Source organism: Heterodontus francisci, chromosome 26 (assembly GCF_036365525.1).
Source record: "Heterodontus francisci isolate sHetFra1 chromosome 26, sHetFra1.hap1, whole genome shotgun sequence".
NCBI classification, from domain to species: Eukaryota; Metazoa; Chordata; class Chondrichthyes; order Heterodontiformes; family Heterodontidae; genus Heterodontus; species Heterodontus francisci.
In genome coordinates, this window is record NC_090396.1 from 39,096,243 (window position 1) to 39,110,405 (window position 14,163).

General features: G+C 43.7%; 1 protein-coding gene and 1 long non-coding RNA gene across 2 annotated transcripts in view; one reads left to right on the forward strand and one right to left on the reverse strand.

The window, feature by feature from the left end:
- The window catches only part of LOC137384275 (uncharacterized), a 117,154-nt gene that overhangs the window by 99,270 nt on the left and 3,721 nt on the right, over nucleotides 1-14,163 (forward strand). The gene's annotated exons all lie outside the window — the stretch shown is intronic.
- usp43a (ubiquitin specific peptidase 43a) overlaps nucleotides 1-14,163 on the reverse strand; it is a 485,387-nt gene that overhangs the window by 66,020 nt on the left and 405,204 nt on the right. The window lies entirely within an intron of this gene.

Consider the following 14,163-nt stretch of genomic DNA (forward strand, 5'->3'; position numbering starts at 1 on the left):
GAGTAAGGAGAAGTGACCAAAGGCTTGTGGAGGCTTTAAAAGGTAGAGGGAGCAGATGCAAGCTGGAAAGTTTAAGGATGGAGTTCCAGAGAGGATGCTGAGGTACTTGAAGGCTCTACTACTGATGATAGAGTGAAGTGAGGGGCGGGGGATGCAGGGAAACAAGTTGTAAAAGATGAAGTGTGGAAAAAATAAAGAGGGCGTTGCGAAAAAAGTGGGTCTGAAGATAACAAAAATGTGGTTGTGCCTCAGCAACAATTGGGGTGAGGTAAAGCTGGATGTTGGGGAAGTGGGAGTAGGCATTCTTGGTGTTGCATCAGGTGTGAGGTTTGAAGCTCAGCACAGGACTGAATAGAACAGTCAGGTTATGTGAACTGTCTGGGTCAACCTAACCAAGCATCTGAAAGAGGGACTGAATGAGGGACAAGTGTTCCAATTTTTGTCAGAAGCCAAATTTGAATGGCTTCAATCTTGCTGATGTTCGATTGGAAGAAGTTTTGGCACATTTGCGATTTGACGTCAAACAAGCAACTTAAGAGCAGAGAGTGAGTCATGGGTCGTGCCAGTGAAGAGGTAGAGCTGAGTGTTCACGGCTTACAGATTAAAAACAGATTCTTTGCTTATAGTAAGTTAATTCAAAACATTATTTGTATAGCTTATTTTAGTTGGTGCCAAAATACTTGTAGACTCTTGAATGGATTTCTGCATGGGCATAAGATCACCGAGCAGAACCAGTGATAAATATCACTAGCACTATAAAACATTGTGACATCTAGTGGTAGAGAAGGTGCTTGGCCCAAGCACCACAACACTGCAGTCTGAGGGACAGATATTCAAAGCAACATGCAATCCAACTGCATCTATTCATTTCTGTAAGTTTGAACATTGCTGCCAGTTTCAAAGCACAAAAAATTTTAAAGGCTATTATACCTTCACTCAGCATCAGTGAACTGACCAGTGCCATAAATAACAACAACTATTTGTATTTATGTAGCTCCTTTAATGTGGTAAAATGTCTCAGGGCACCTCACGGGAGTGTTATGAAACAAAATTTGGCACCAAACCACACAAGGAGATAGTAGTTTGCTAATTCAAACCATTATCTCCAAAAAGAGAGAATGTAATCATCTCCCCTTGACATTCAATAGCTTTACCGTTGCTGAATCCTCCACCATCAACATCCTCAGGGTTACCATTGACCAGAAACTGAACTGGAGCAGCCATATAAATACTGTGGCTACAAAAACAGGTCAGAGGTTGGGAATTCTGTGGTGAGTGACTCATCTTATGACTCCCCAAAGCCTGTCCACCATCTACAAGGCACAAATCAGGAGCGTGATGGAATACTCTCCAGTTGCGTGGATGAGTCCAGTTCCAACAATCCTTAAGAAGTTTGACACCATTCAGGTCAAAGCAGCTCGCTTTATGAGAACCCCAGTCATCATCTTAAACATTCACTCACTTCACCATCAGTACACAGTGGCAGCAGTGTATATCACCTACAAGATGCACTGCAGCAACTCACCAAAGCTCCTTCGACAGCACCTTCCAAACCAGCAGCCTCTACCACCTAAAAGGACAAGAGCAGCAGATGCATGGGAACACCACAACCTGCAAGTTCCCCTCCAAGTCACACACCATCCTGACTTGGAACTATATCGCTGTTTCTTCACTGTCGCTGGGTCAAAGTCCTGGAACTCCCTTCCTAACTGCAGCAGCTCAAGAAAACAACTCATCACCACCTTCTCAAGGGCAAATAGGGATGGGCAATAAATGCTGGCCTAGCACAAACTGCAGTGTGTTTTCAGATGATGTTGCTGAGGGACAGCATGTAGGTGAAAAATAGAAGGGGGCCAAGGACTTGCATCTTTGAGTCAATAGGCCATGGATTCAAGCCCCACTCTGAGCATATAATCTGGCTTGATGCTTCAGTGCAATATGGACATAGTGCTGCATCATCTGTGTTATCTTTTTAAATGAGATGTTATACTGAAGCAAACTTGGCCTGCTCCAGTAGATGTAAAAGATCCCAAAGCACTTATTCAAAGAGGAGATCATGTCTAACAAACAGGGGGAGATCATGTCTAACAAATCTGATTGAATTTTTCGAGGAGGTGACTAGTGTGTAAAGCAGTTGATGTAATCTACATGGACGTCAGTAAGGCTTTTGATAAGGTCCTGCATGGGAGATTGGTCAAGAAGGTAAGAGCCAATGGGATCCAGGGCAATTTGGCAAACTGGATCCAAAATTGGCTTAGTGGCAGGAGGCAGAGGGTAATGGTTGAGGGCTGTTTTTGCGATTGGAAGCCTGTGACCAGTGGTGTACCACAGGGATCGGTGCTGGTACCCTTGCTGTTTGTAGTATACATTAATGATTTCGACATGAATATATAGGAGGTATGATCAGTAAGTTCGCAGATCACACGAAAATTGGTGGTGTCGTAAATAGTGAGGAGGAAAGCCTTAGATTCCAGGATAATATAGATGGGCTGGTAAGATGAGCAGAGCTGTGGCAAATGGAATTTAATCCTGAGAAGTGTGAGGTGATGCATTTTGGGAGGAATAACAAGACGAGAGAATATACAATGGATGGTAGGGCCCTAGGAAGTACAGAAGGTCAGAGGGACCTTGGTGTGCTTGTCCACAGATCACTGAAGACAGCAGCACAGGTAGATAAGGTGGTTAGGAATGCATATGGGACACTTGCCTTTATTAGCAGAGGCATAGAATATAAGAGCAGCGAGGTGATGATGGAGCTGTATAAAATGCTAGTTAGGCCTTGGCTGGAGTACTGTGTACAGTTCTGGTCGCCACATTATAGGAAGGATGTGATTGGACTGGAGAGGGTGCAGAGGAGATTCACCAGGATGTTGCCCGGGCTGGAGTATTTCAGCTATGAAGAGAGACTGGATAGGATAGGGTTGTTTTACTTAGAGCAGAGAAGGCTGTGGGGGGACCTAATTGAGGTATACAAAATTATGAGGGGCATAGATAGGAAGAAACTTTTTCCCTTAGCGGAGGTGTCAATAACCATGGGGCATAGATTTAAGGTAAGGGGCAGGAGGTTTAGAGGGAATTTGAGGAAAATTGTTTTAACCCAGAGGGTGGTTGGAATCTGGAACACACTGCCTGAAGGGGTGGAAGAGGCAGAAACCCTCACAACATTTAAGAAGTATTTAGATGAGCACTTGAAAAGCCATAGCATACAAGGCTACGGGCCAAGTGCGGGAAAATGGGATTAGAATGGATAGGTGCTCGATGGCCAGCACGGACACAATGGGCTGAAGGGCCCATTTCTGTGCTGTATAACTCTATGACTGATGCTATTGCCTATAACTGTAACGATACTTCAAGATGCATCATTGGCTGCGAAGTGCTTTGGGATATTGTGAAGACATGAAATGCATTACATAAATGCAAGTACTTTCCTTCTTATGCCAAATATTACCGGGCTGTTCAATGATTCATGAACACAAATTGCAATAAAAAGCTCAGAAGAATAGGACACGACTGTTTAGCTACAGCTTGAACTTAGTGCAAGGTCTTCCATTTGTTAAATCTAATCCACTCAGGCTGGCACTTGAGCTTTTATAGGTGCTCATAAAGTATCCATTATATTCTTCTTTCTTTCCTGTTCAAAATTCAGCAAAGGATTGTTTAGAAGAAACCACTTATGAAGTTTTGAGACAATTTTATACAGTAAAATAAATTTATATTCTGGGAAAAGGCCATTAACTGCAGCTGGTCAGTTGCTGATAATTTACAGTGTTCCCTTTACTGAAAGCCGATAAGAGAAATGCATTTAAATTGTGCCTAAATCTAATAAATTGTTTCTAAGCTATTACATTATTGCAGTTGCAAGTTAGTGATCATTGAAAGAGTTAACATGTTGCACACACAAATGAAAAATCCTGCTTTCAGAAGCAGGTTGTTCAAAATGAAGCCATTGTCTCAATGCACTCATAATTTTTACATTCTACACACTGTACATTGGCCATTCAAACAAATCTTAGCTCTTAGGTGCTGCTGGAAAAGGCAGGTGAATATATACACTCAAAAATTGCAATTCTGATTCTTAAGGGGTCCAGTAAATTACCAAGCACTAGTTTTAAAGAGCTACTTTATTGGGTATGTATTTCCCCTGCTGCTTTTGCTTTGAAATATTGGAATTGTCAAAAAACCTTAATTGACTTCACGCCAACTCCCACATTTAATGTTTACAACTTATGCTTTCTTACTGATTTTCATTATAGCACAAGTGACTCTTTTGTAGAGAGGCTTGTACTGAACATGAAGAAAAACTGAGAACCAAAGTTCTTTTGCATTCAAGAGACTGTTAGCTAAATTTGAAGCTCAATGAATTGAAGGCAAATTATTGACCTGGTTAGGAGAAAGGCTGAGTTGCAGAAGACAGAGTGTAGGGATAATGGGCAGCTACTCCAGTTGGCAGAATGTGACTAGTGATGTCCTGCAAGGATCTGTGTTGGGGCCTCAACTATTCACAGTATTTCTTAACAACTTAGATGATGGGATAGAAAGCCACATATCCAAGTTTGCTGATGACATAAAGACAGGCAGCATTGTAAGCATCGTAGATGGAAGCATAAAATTACAATGAGATATTAATAGACTAAATGAATGGGAAAAAGTGTGGAAAACGGATTCTAATTTAGGCAAATATGAGGTCATCCACTGAAAAGAATAGAACAGAGTACTTTCTAAGCCAGGGGTCGGCAATGTGTCTGTACATGGACACCAGTGTCCACGGTAAAAGATTTTGGGATCTGTGACAAGTGGGCAGTTAATGGCAAATTAAGGGCCTCATTTTGCCTCCACCTGTATTTCCCCAGTGGCGAGTGGGCCTGTCACTGCATGAAGAGCATGCCAAGCAAACCTGTGCAGGTTGCTTGTCTGCTGAGGGGATGGGGTGGGGGAGGGGAGGGGGTTGTGGCGAGTTGGGGTTCCTCGTTAAAAGGCAATTAATGTCTGATCGAGCGACCCGGCATCGGGAAGGGGGGCCCACTGAGAGCCACTCCCCTGCCCTTGCTGTTGACCCCCCCTACAACCCCTTCCCCCATGAACCCCCACCCCCCGGAAACTCCTCCCACCATGACTCACCTTGGCCTGGGTTCCTTGACAATCCTCAGCTACCGGTGTGTGCATTTCCTGCAGCAGGCACTGCCTCTGCAATGGTGCTGCTCAGTAGGTGGGACTTCCGTTGCCGTGGCCCTTAATCCCAGGGCAGGTCCGCCACAGTCCACCTAAGTGCTGAATTGGCACGTAATGTGGCAGGCCTTCCCCAGGGGAGGTGACCCGGGGCTCTAACCGGCTCTACTGCCAGTGGCCGAGACCCCCACTGCCTACATAAAATCCCCCTCAAAGGATCCCACAAATAGACAAGAATAATTTCCTGCTATGGGAAGGGGCAAGAAATCATCTGCTCCTTGTGGTGCTACCGATACTGCTGTGCTGCTGGCCCTGTGATTGGCTGGCAGCTCTTGGGGCGGGAACCGATCCTTATTAAGTGTTTAAAGAAATGGGGATCCCGCCTCCTTAAACATTGGCTCCAAAACACCAGAGAATCACTCCGGGGGTCAGAAAAAAAACAGAGGCAGGGTTCCCCCAACATTTCGGCCCAGTGCTGGAACCCCCGCCTCCTGCATAAAATCCAGCCCTTGAGGTCCTCTTGACACCCTACTTTCCTACCTATCTTTGTGTCATCTACAAATTTTGCTACCAAACATTTGGTCCCTTCATCCAAGTCATTGATATAGATTGTAAGTAGTTGAGGCCCCCATACCGATCCCTGTGGCACTCCACTAGTTACAGCTTGCCAACCCAAAAATGACCCCTTTATCGCTACTCTCGGCTTTCTGCTAGCGAACCAAACCTCCAATCAAACTATTATGTTACCCCCGCACCATGAACTCTTATTTTATGTAGTAATCTTTGATGAGGCACCTTATCAACTGCCTTTTCAAAATGCAAGTCCACCCTATCTCCAGGTTCCCCTTTATCTGCCTTGCTTGTTACTTCCTCAAAATATCTAATAAATTAGTCAAACACCATTTACCTTTCACAAAACCATGTTGACTCTCCCTGATTGTATTATAATTTTCTAAATGTCGTGCTATAACCTCCTTAATAATGGATTCCAGTGTTTTCCCAATGACAGATGCTAAACTAAGCTGGCCTATAGTTTCCTGCTTTCTGTCTCCCTCCTTCCCTGAATAAAGGTGTTACATCTGTGATTTTCCATTCCGCTGGGACCTTTCCAGTATCTAGGAAATTTTCGAAGAACACAACCAATGCATTTAGCATCTCTGCAGCCACTTCTTTTAAGACCTTTGGATGCAAGCCATCAGGTCCAGGGGATTTGTCAGCCTTTAGCTCTAATAGTTTTCCCAGTACCTTTTCCCTAGTGATTGAGATGGTTTTCAGTTCCTCACTCGCTTTTACCTCTTGATTTTCAAGCATTCTTGGGATGTTTGTGTGTCTTCTACAGTGAAGACAGACACAAAATACCTGTTCAATGCTTCTGACATTTTCTTGTTTCCCATTATTAATTCCTCAGTCTCTAACCCTTTTTAAGGAGCAACGCTCACTTTAGTTACTCTTTTCCTTTTTAAATACTTGTAGAAACTTTGACTATCTGTTTGTATATTTCTAGCTAGCTTTCTCTCATTAATTTCTCCCTCCTTTTTTTTGTCACTCTTTGCTGGTTTCTAAAATCAATCCAATCTCTGACTTACCACCAATCTTCACAGTATTGTATCCTTTTTCCTTCAATTTTATACTATCCTTAACTTCCTTAGTTAGCCACGGACGGTGCATCCTTCTCATAGAGTCGTTCTTTCTCAATGGAATATATCTTTGCTGGAGCTATGAAATAGCTCCTTAAATGTCTGCCACTGCTTCTCTACTGTCCTACCTTTTAACCTATTTTTCCAGTTCACATTAGCCAACCCCGCCCTCATTCTATTGTAATTGCCTTTAAGTTTGAGAGATGACGGGCTGAATTTTATAAGCCCCTCCGGCGTCGGGGATCGTGGCATGACCCCCAACGCCGAGAAGGCCCTGCTGTATTTTACCGGTGGTGGCAAGGCCTCAGTGCGGCCCCCCCCCCGCCACTCGACTGTGGGGCCTTCATTTCAATATGTTAATGAAGGTTAATACATGCAAATTAACCTATCTTGTCCCGGCGGCCATCCCATGCCGATATTCCGGACACCTGAACTCCCGTGCCTTCGGAACTCCCTTTGGAGTTCCAAGGCATGACACTAATGGGGAGGGGGATGGAGTGAAATTCGCAGGGTGGGGGGAGGGTGGTGGGGGGAATGGGGAAAAACTCTTCCATTGGCTGAGTGGTTGGTGGGAAGGGTTTGAAGGGCAAAGTTACAAAGTCAGGGGGCAAAGTTGATGATTAGGAAGAAGAGGTTTTCTGGTGTGTCAATAACATGAAATGGCCATCTTGGGGTGGGGGGGGGGGGGGGGGGAGGGTGAGGGGTGGGAAAGGGGCCTCGATCCGTTAATAAAGTTTTCAATTTCACTTTTCCTAAAATGTGACTTTAAAGATTTAAACTACCGGTAAGGGCTTGCAGCCCTTTAAAAATGGCGCCGGTACCTGCTCTGTTGGCGGGAATGGAGCGGCTGCCCACTCTATGTCATCAGAGGCGGCCGCTCTGTCCCCTCCATTTAAATGAGCCCCTGTGCGAAATATCGCAGGGGCTCAGCGACAGCGCATCCGCACGGGAAGACCAGCGAGATCAGAGCATGCCACTGCAATTTGCAGCTGATCATAAAGTTCAGCCCTAGGTCTTAAACCCACACTTCTCAGCCTCAAAGTGAATGTGAAATTCTATCATGTCATGATCACTGTCACTCCGTTTCTATGTTGGGTCAGGTCTAACATTATTAAGAGTTAACAAAATACGGCATCTTTCATTTTTGTATCTGAAGAGGTACAAATTACAAACAAAATCTGAAGTTAAGTGAAATCTATTTAACTGATTTCTGCCATTGTTACTTTTAATAAACTGTAGTTTTTAGCCTAAAGTGTATGGGCTAATAGAGTGTTTATTCATCTGAAGATAAGGAAAAGAATAAAGGGCTTGTGTTAGTTCATTGAATTAATTGTAATGTCAAGGTTTTTTGTTTGACCCTCGGGCAATGTTGCATTACCAGATACTGTGCAGATGAAGTCATACTCTCGTTCACAGAAGGACACATTTATGAAAATGGTTTTTGGTGCTAAATGTGAGACAAATATCTAGATGAAGCCAAAAATTATAGCATGAAGCTCTGCACACGCATGGCAGCTCAGTCCGCAAGCAGGACCCTGAGCTTCCGGTTGCTTGCCATTTCAACACTCCCCCCTGCTCTCATGCTCACATCTCTGTCCTGGGATTGCTGCAGTGTTCCAGTGAACATCAACGCAAGCTCGAGGAACAGCATCTCATCTACCGATTAGGCACACTACAGCCTGCCGGACTGAACATTGAGTTCATTAATTTCAGAGCATGACAGCCCCCCATTTTTAGTTATTTTTTCTTCCTTTTTTTACATTCTTTTTTACATTTTTTACAATCTTTTTTTGCATTTATTTCATTTCATCTTAGTTTGTTCAGTTTGCTTACCCACTGTTTTTTTCAGGTTTTTTTTCAGGTTTGCACTTGCTGCTGTTCAATATTCAGTGTATTCACACCTAATCTGTACTAATGCTTTGTCTTTCAACACACCATTAACATATTGTTTGCCTTTGCTCCGTGACCTTTTGGTCAGCTATGTGGCCTGGTCCAATCTGCACCTTCTTCTTTGTTATCTCTTGCCCCACCCCCACCTCACTTGCTCATAATCTGTGACTTTTCTAATATTTGTCAGTTCCGAAGAAGGGTCACTGACCCGAAACGTTAACTCTGCTTCTCTTTCCACAGATGCTGCCAGACCTGCTGAGTGATTCCAGCATTTCTTGTTTTTGTTTATGGCAGTATACTTCCTTGGCAACAAAATACAAGTTTACACAGGTAGTTTAAATAGAGTTTTGCCCGGCTAAAACTTGAGCTGCAGATTTCAGTCTCAGACTGGTAAATGGAATATAAATCCACCAGCAAAACTCAGACATAAACCTACACTAACCCAGAAAGCTTCAACAAAAGTCAACAAACACATAAAATTTTTACGCGCTACATAACATTTCTCGGTCGATGCACTCTACATCAGCAACTTGTCTCAGTCCTACGCTCAGAAGAGAACATTCCACCTCATCAGTGTGACATTGCCATACCAACCACCTTGTGGACTCATTGAACAAGATTACTAATTTAATGTCAATTAGTGATAGATTTGTGACAGTTTTGTGCTTTTAATCTACTAGAAATTGGATTGAGGCTGCCCAAATTTATTTCACATAGGATTTTGCAGCCTGATAACAGACAAGACATTCATTCCATCTGTCTTTGCTCGACATGAACACAGTTCTCAGAATTGAAAGGCCAGGGTCTATTCCACTGTATCAAACAATTTCCCCAATCTTTCTATCACGTATAACCTAGAGGGATAAGACAAAACAGCAGTTGCAGGGTTTAGAATTGCAGAAAATAAAGACAGCCTTTTTTGTACAGTTTTTAAGCTGGCAGAAACTCGCCTTCTTAAAATATCTGACAATTTATCATCTTCTGTAAACTTTTGCAATCAAATTCTCAACATGAGGAATCCCCTCCCCTTGCCCTTGCATTGACATGCACTGTACTCATTGCTGTTATCATTGCTTGACTTTGTTTTTCTGCATTTCCCCAAAAAAATCACATGATCAAAAGATACAATACAAATGTATTTTGACGAATTTCAAAATGCCAGAGAATTAATTGCCCACGTAATTCAATTATTCAAAGTAAGGGGCTGGAGCGATGATAATTCAACTACTGCTCTGGAAAATAGACAAGCAAGAATTTTCGCCGGAGGTGGATTTTTTATTATTACTAAATAACAAGTCAGGGGGAACTAGGTAATGGAATAAAAATAGCCACATTCTACCACTAATGATCATCTTTGTATGACAGCTCTGGAAGTATCATTTAGCAAAGGAATAACAAAAAAAATGGTCTCAATGCAGATGTACTGCAATGTGGCAGTCAGAGCAACCTCACAGTAATCCTCCTATGCTTCCAATCCCAAATAAACATGTGCAGCTGACAGTAAGATTAAAGCAATTTGGTATACCTCAGGAGAATGTAAATGTTTCACAGCTACAAGACACAGTAAAATAATGTATAAATATGCAAAATCTGTATATATAGGAGCTAGAGATGTACTCTGATGGACTGTGCTGGAGCTGAGGTTGTTGGATGCCTCCTGGTAAGAAGAAAATCTGTTCAGTAAAGGCCTTATAATTTTATGATTGATTTAAATATCAATTGCAATTGCATTCTCCCATTTCGACTTGATTCTGCAGAACTTAGCACTTTGTACATTATAAGGCTATATGTGCTATAGTAAATGTCCCATTACTATAAAGTGCAAGAAACCAGTAGCTAAGGTTTTCACAGCCTTATAATAGTTCACAACCAGGTAACAGCAAGATATAGCCTGAACGTTGATAATGGCATGACATGAAATGCATGCAGTATGCATTTAAATCCCCATATGCATCCACTAAAGTTGGTGGAAACAAAATAATTTCAATTTAAAATAAATACTGCTTATAACAGTGATTTCAGCATTGCTCTACTTTTCCAAAAGTTAATCCATTTACAGTTACTCTTTCAATTTTCAGGTATTTAATAGTGTACTTACTGACATCAAAGGGGTGAACAGTTCATTCAAGTGCGCTTCAAAGACTTGAACACATAATTATAGTGCTCTGTACTCAAGCAGGAAAGTTAAACAAATTGAAAGTAACATTTACATTTCCAGTATGAAACAAAGCACTTAAAAACATGTACTAATTGCAGGATTTATGAGTAACTCACAAGGACTGCCAGCATTGGGTTTGTTCCCTTCTCTCTTCTGCATTAGCTGATCTCAGCCAGAAAGACACAGGGAAGAATAAAGTTGGCCTCACTTCCTCTGGAGCATACAGGAGTAAATTCATTTAGAATTCCTGATCACGATTGCTATCTGGTGATCCTTGCTGGGAAGGATAACTTGTGTGGATAGCAGAAGATTGGACAGATGACATCAAACACAGTTAATTACAGTCTAGTCCATGCCCAGCCTTGGATAGGGAATGGCTATTTTAGTTAGCACTGAAGCAACAGGAGACTGTCAATGTCTGTGGCACCACACCCAAGCATGAGCCGCTCCTTCAGGAGAAAAGGAGCAAGGAAAAAATTGAAAGAGGGATGTGGAAAAGGGTCACTTATTCTAGTGTTCACTAAATGGTTGCTAGTCTTAAAAATGAATCAGAGCAGAAAGTAGTACCACTAGCTGTTTCTCTTGGACCCACTTCCTCAGATTAAGACAACAATGATGTGTAACTATCATTCCCATTGGCTGCTGATACAACTATAAATGGGACCACTGGGTGGGAAAAGTCATCCAGCCTCAACTTAAACTCCAAGAAAAACAAATTAATTAGGCCAAGTGTATATCTGACAATACAACACATGCTCCTGGTGACTCATTACAATGCTGAAGTGTTATTTAAGAGGTTTTTAAAATATCTTAAACTATGGTAAGGTACACGGTTGCCCTGCTTGTTGTATACCAGTGTACTGTGCCAACATTTGTAGAATAAAACATATGATCACAATTCCTGATCATTCAGAATTTGTAGTCACAATTCCCGAGTTGTTCATCTGGACATCAGCATTGGAACAGATACTGAGCAGAAGCTGGGAACTCCCAAAGTAAAGGAAAATAAATAAAATCACAAGAATTGACACAAAGTCCCATTGGCATGTTTCTTGGTGGAAGGGAATCTGTCAACACATTCAGCTGGGGAGGTAATGGGGACCATCTAAAAGATGCTCATGCCCTCATTTATTTTCAGGTATCAAGTGCAGTAAGCATAAGGCAATTTGGTCAGACTAGAACGATACATTCGAGATAAACAAAGCTTTAAAACTACAACATAATTACATGGGACATCTGCATTCCCATTGAAATTGTCCAACTGTCTTCAATGTGGACAAGGCTTTTGGAGCATCATACATAGTGATAGCGATACAAGCTAAATGCATTCAGAGGAAAACCAGTATCATCATCAGCAGCAGCACAAATTATTGTATCAGTCTGTTTCCAAACATGACTTTAAATTGTTGGAATCAAGTAACTGGACATATGGGCCAGGCTGCACCCAAATGGGTAGACTCAAGGAACATCTGCTATTGGGCCTCGGGCATCATTTAAATAAGACTGATAAACTGTGGATGCATGCTGGTATCCCTAAGCAGCTCATTGGCAATTTTTAAAAAATTTCTTTGGGGGATGTGGGCAGCGCTGGCTAGGCCAGCATTTATTGTCCATCCCCAATTGCCCTTGAGAAGGTGGTGGTGAGCTGGCTTCTTGAACCGCTGCAGTCCATGTGAGGTAGGTACACCCACAGTGCTGTTAGGAAGGGAGTTCCAGAATTTTGACCCAGCGACAGTGAAGGAATGGCGATATAGTTCCAAGTCATGATGGTGGGTGGCTTGGAGGGGACCTTGCAGGCAATGGTGTTCCCATGCACCTGCTGTCTTTGTCGTTCTTGGTGGTAGAGGTTGCAGGTTTGGAAGGTGCTGTCTAAGAAGCCTTGGTGCTTTGCTGCAGTGCATCTTGTAGATGGTACACACTGCTGCCACTGTGCGTCGATGTCGGAGAGAATGAATGTTTGTAGATGGGGTGCCAGTCAAGCGGCTGCTTTGTCCTGGTTGGTGTCGAGCTTCTTGAATGTTGTTGGAGCTGCACCCATCCAGGCAAGTGGAGAGTATCCCATCACACTCCTGAACTGTGCCTTGTAGATGGTGGACAGGCATTGGGGAGTCAGGTGAGTTACTCACTGCAGGATTCCTAGCCTCTGATCTGCTCTTGTAGCCACGGTATTCATGTGGCTACTCCAGTTCAGTTTCTGGTCAATGGTAGCCTCAAGGATGTTGATAGTGGGGGATTCAGTGATCATAATGCCATTGAATGTCAATGTTAGATTCTCTCTTGTTTGAGATGGTCATGCCTGGCACTTGCGTGGCGCGAATGTTACTTGCCACTTATCAGCCCATGCCTGGATATTGTCCAGGTCTTGCTGCATTTCTACATGGACTGCTTCAGGTATCTGAGGAGTCACGAATGGTGCTGAACATTGTGCAATCATCATCGAACATTCCCACTTCTGACCTTATGATTGAAGGAAGGTCATTGATGAAGCAGCTGAAGATGGTTGGGCTGAGGACACTACCCTGAGGAACTCCTGCAGTGATGTCCTGAAGCTCAGATAATTGACCTCCAACAACCACAACCATTTTCCTGGGTGCAACCAGCCTGAGCCTGAGGCTGGCTGCCTTCAGGGCAGCTCAATTTTGGAAAAGGGGCCTCAAAATCGCACTGGGTCCTCTATTTATAGTTGCTAAAGGTCTAACGCCTATTTCAGGTGTTGGCCCTTTGCACCTCTTTTTCGAGCATAATCAACAAGGTAGACAGTGGGCGGGATTTTATGGGCTCCCCTGAGGTGGAGGGGCCCATAGAGTGTGACGGGTAGCGGGGGAGGGGGGTGCAGGGCCCTTCGCAGTCACATTGCTACGTGATTTTCCTGGGGCCAGGATAGGCCGACAACAGCCTTCCTGCCCAGAGGCCAAATGAGGCCCTTAAGTGGACTATTAACAACCACTTAATGGCCTCTTCCTCCCCACTGATGGGGTTTAACCAGTGGACAGGGGGTGGGGTGGGGGGGGCATACAGGTTCTCCAGCATGCCGGTGGGCTTGGCGGGGGGGGGGGGGGGCCCTCTTCTGTGGGAAATCTGTGGCACAAGGAGGGCACCAGTTGGGACACAATGCACCTCCCACGACCCCCCTCCCCCTGTACTTTATGACCATCCCCCCCGCCACTCCCCTTCACTGAGGCCTTACGGCCTGGCCTGACCTCACTTACAGGGTTCCAGCACTGGGCCTGGGGCTGAGACTTCTGCAGTACCAGGAGTGGCCAACAGTCCCAGTGGCGCTGCTGATACTGTTGAGCTGCTGACCCTGTGGTT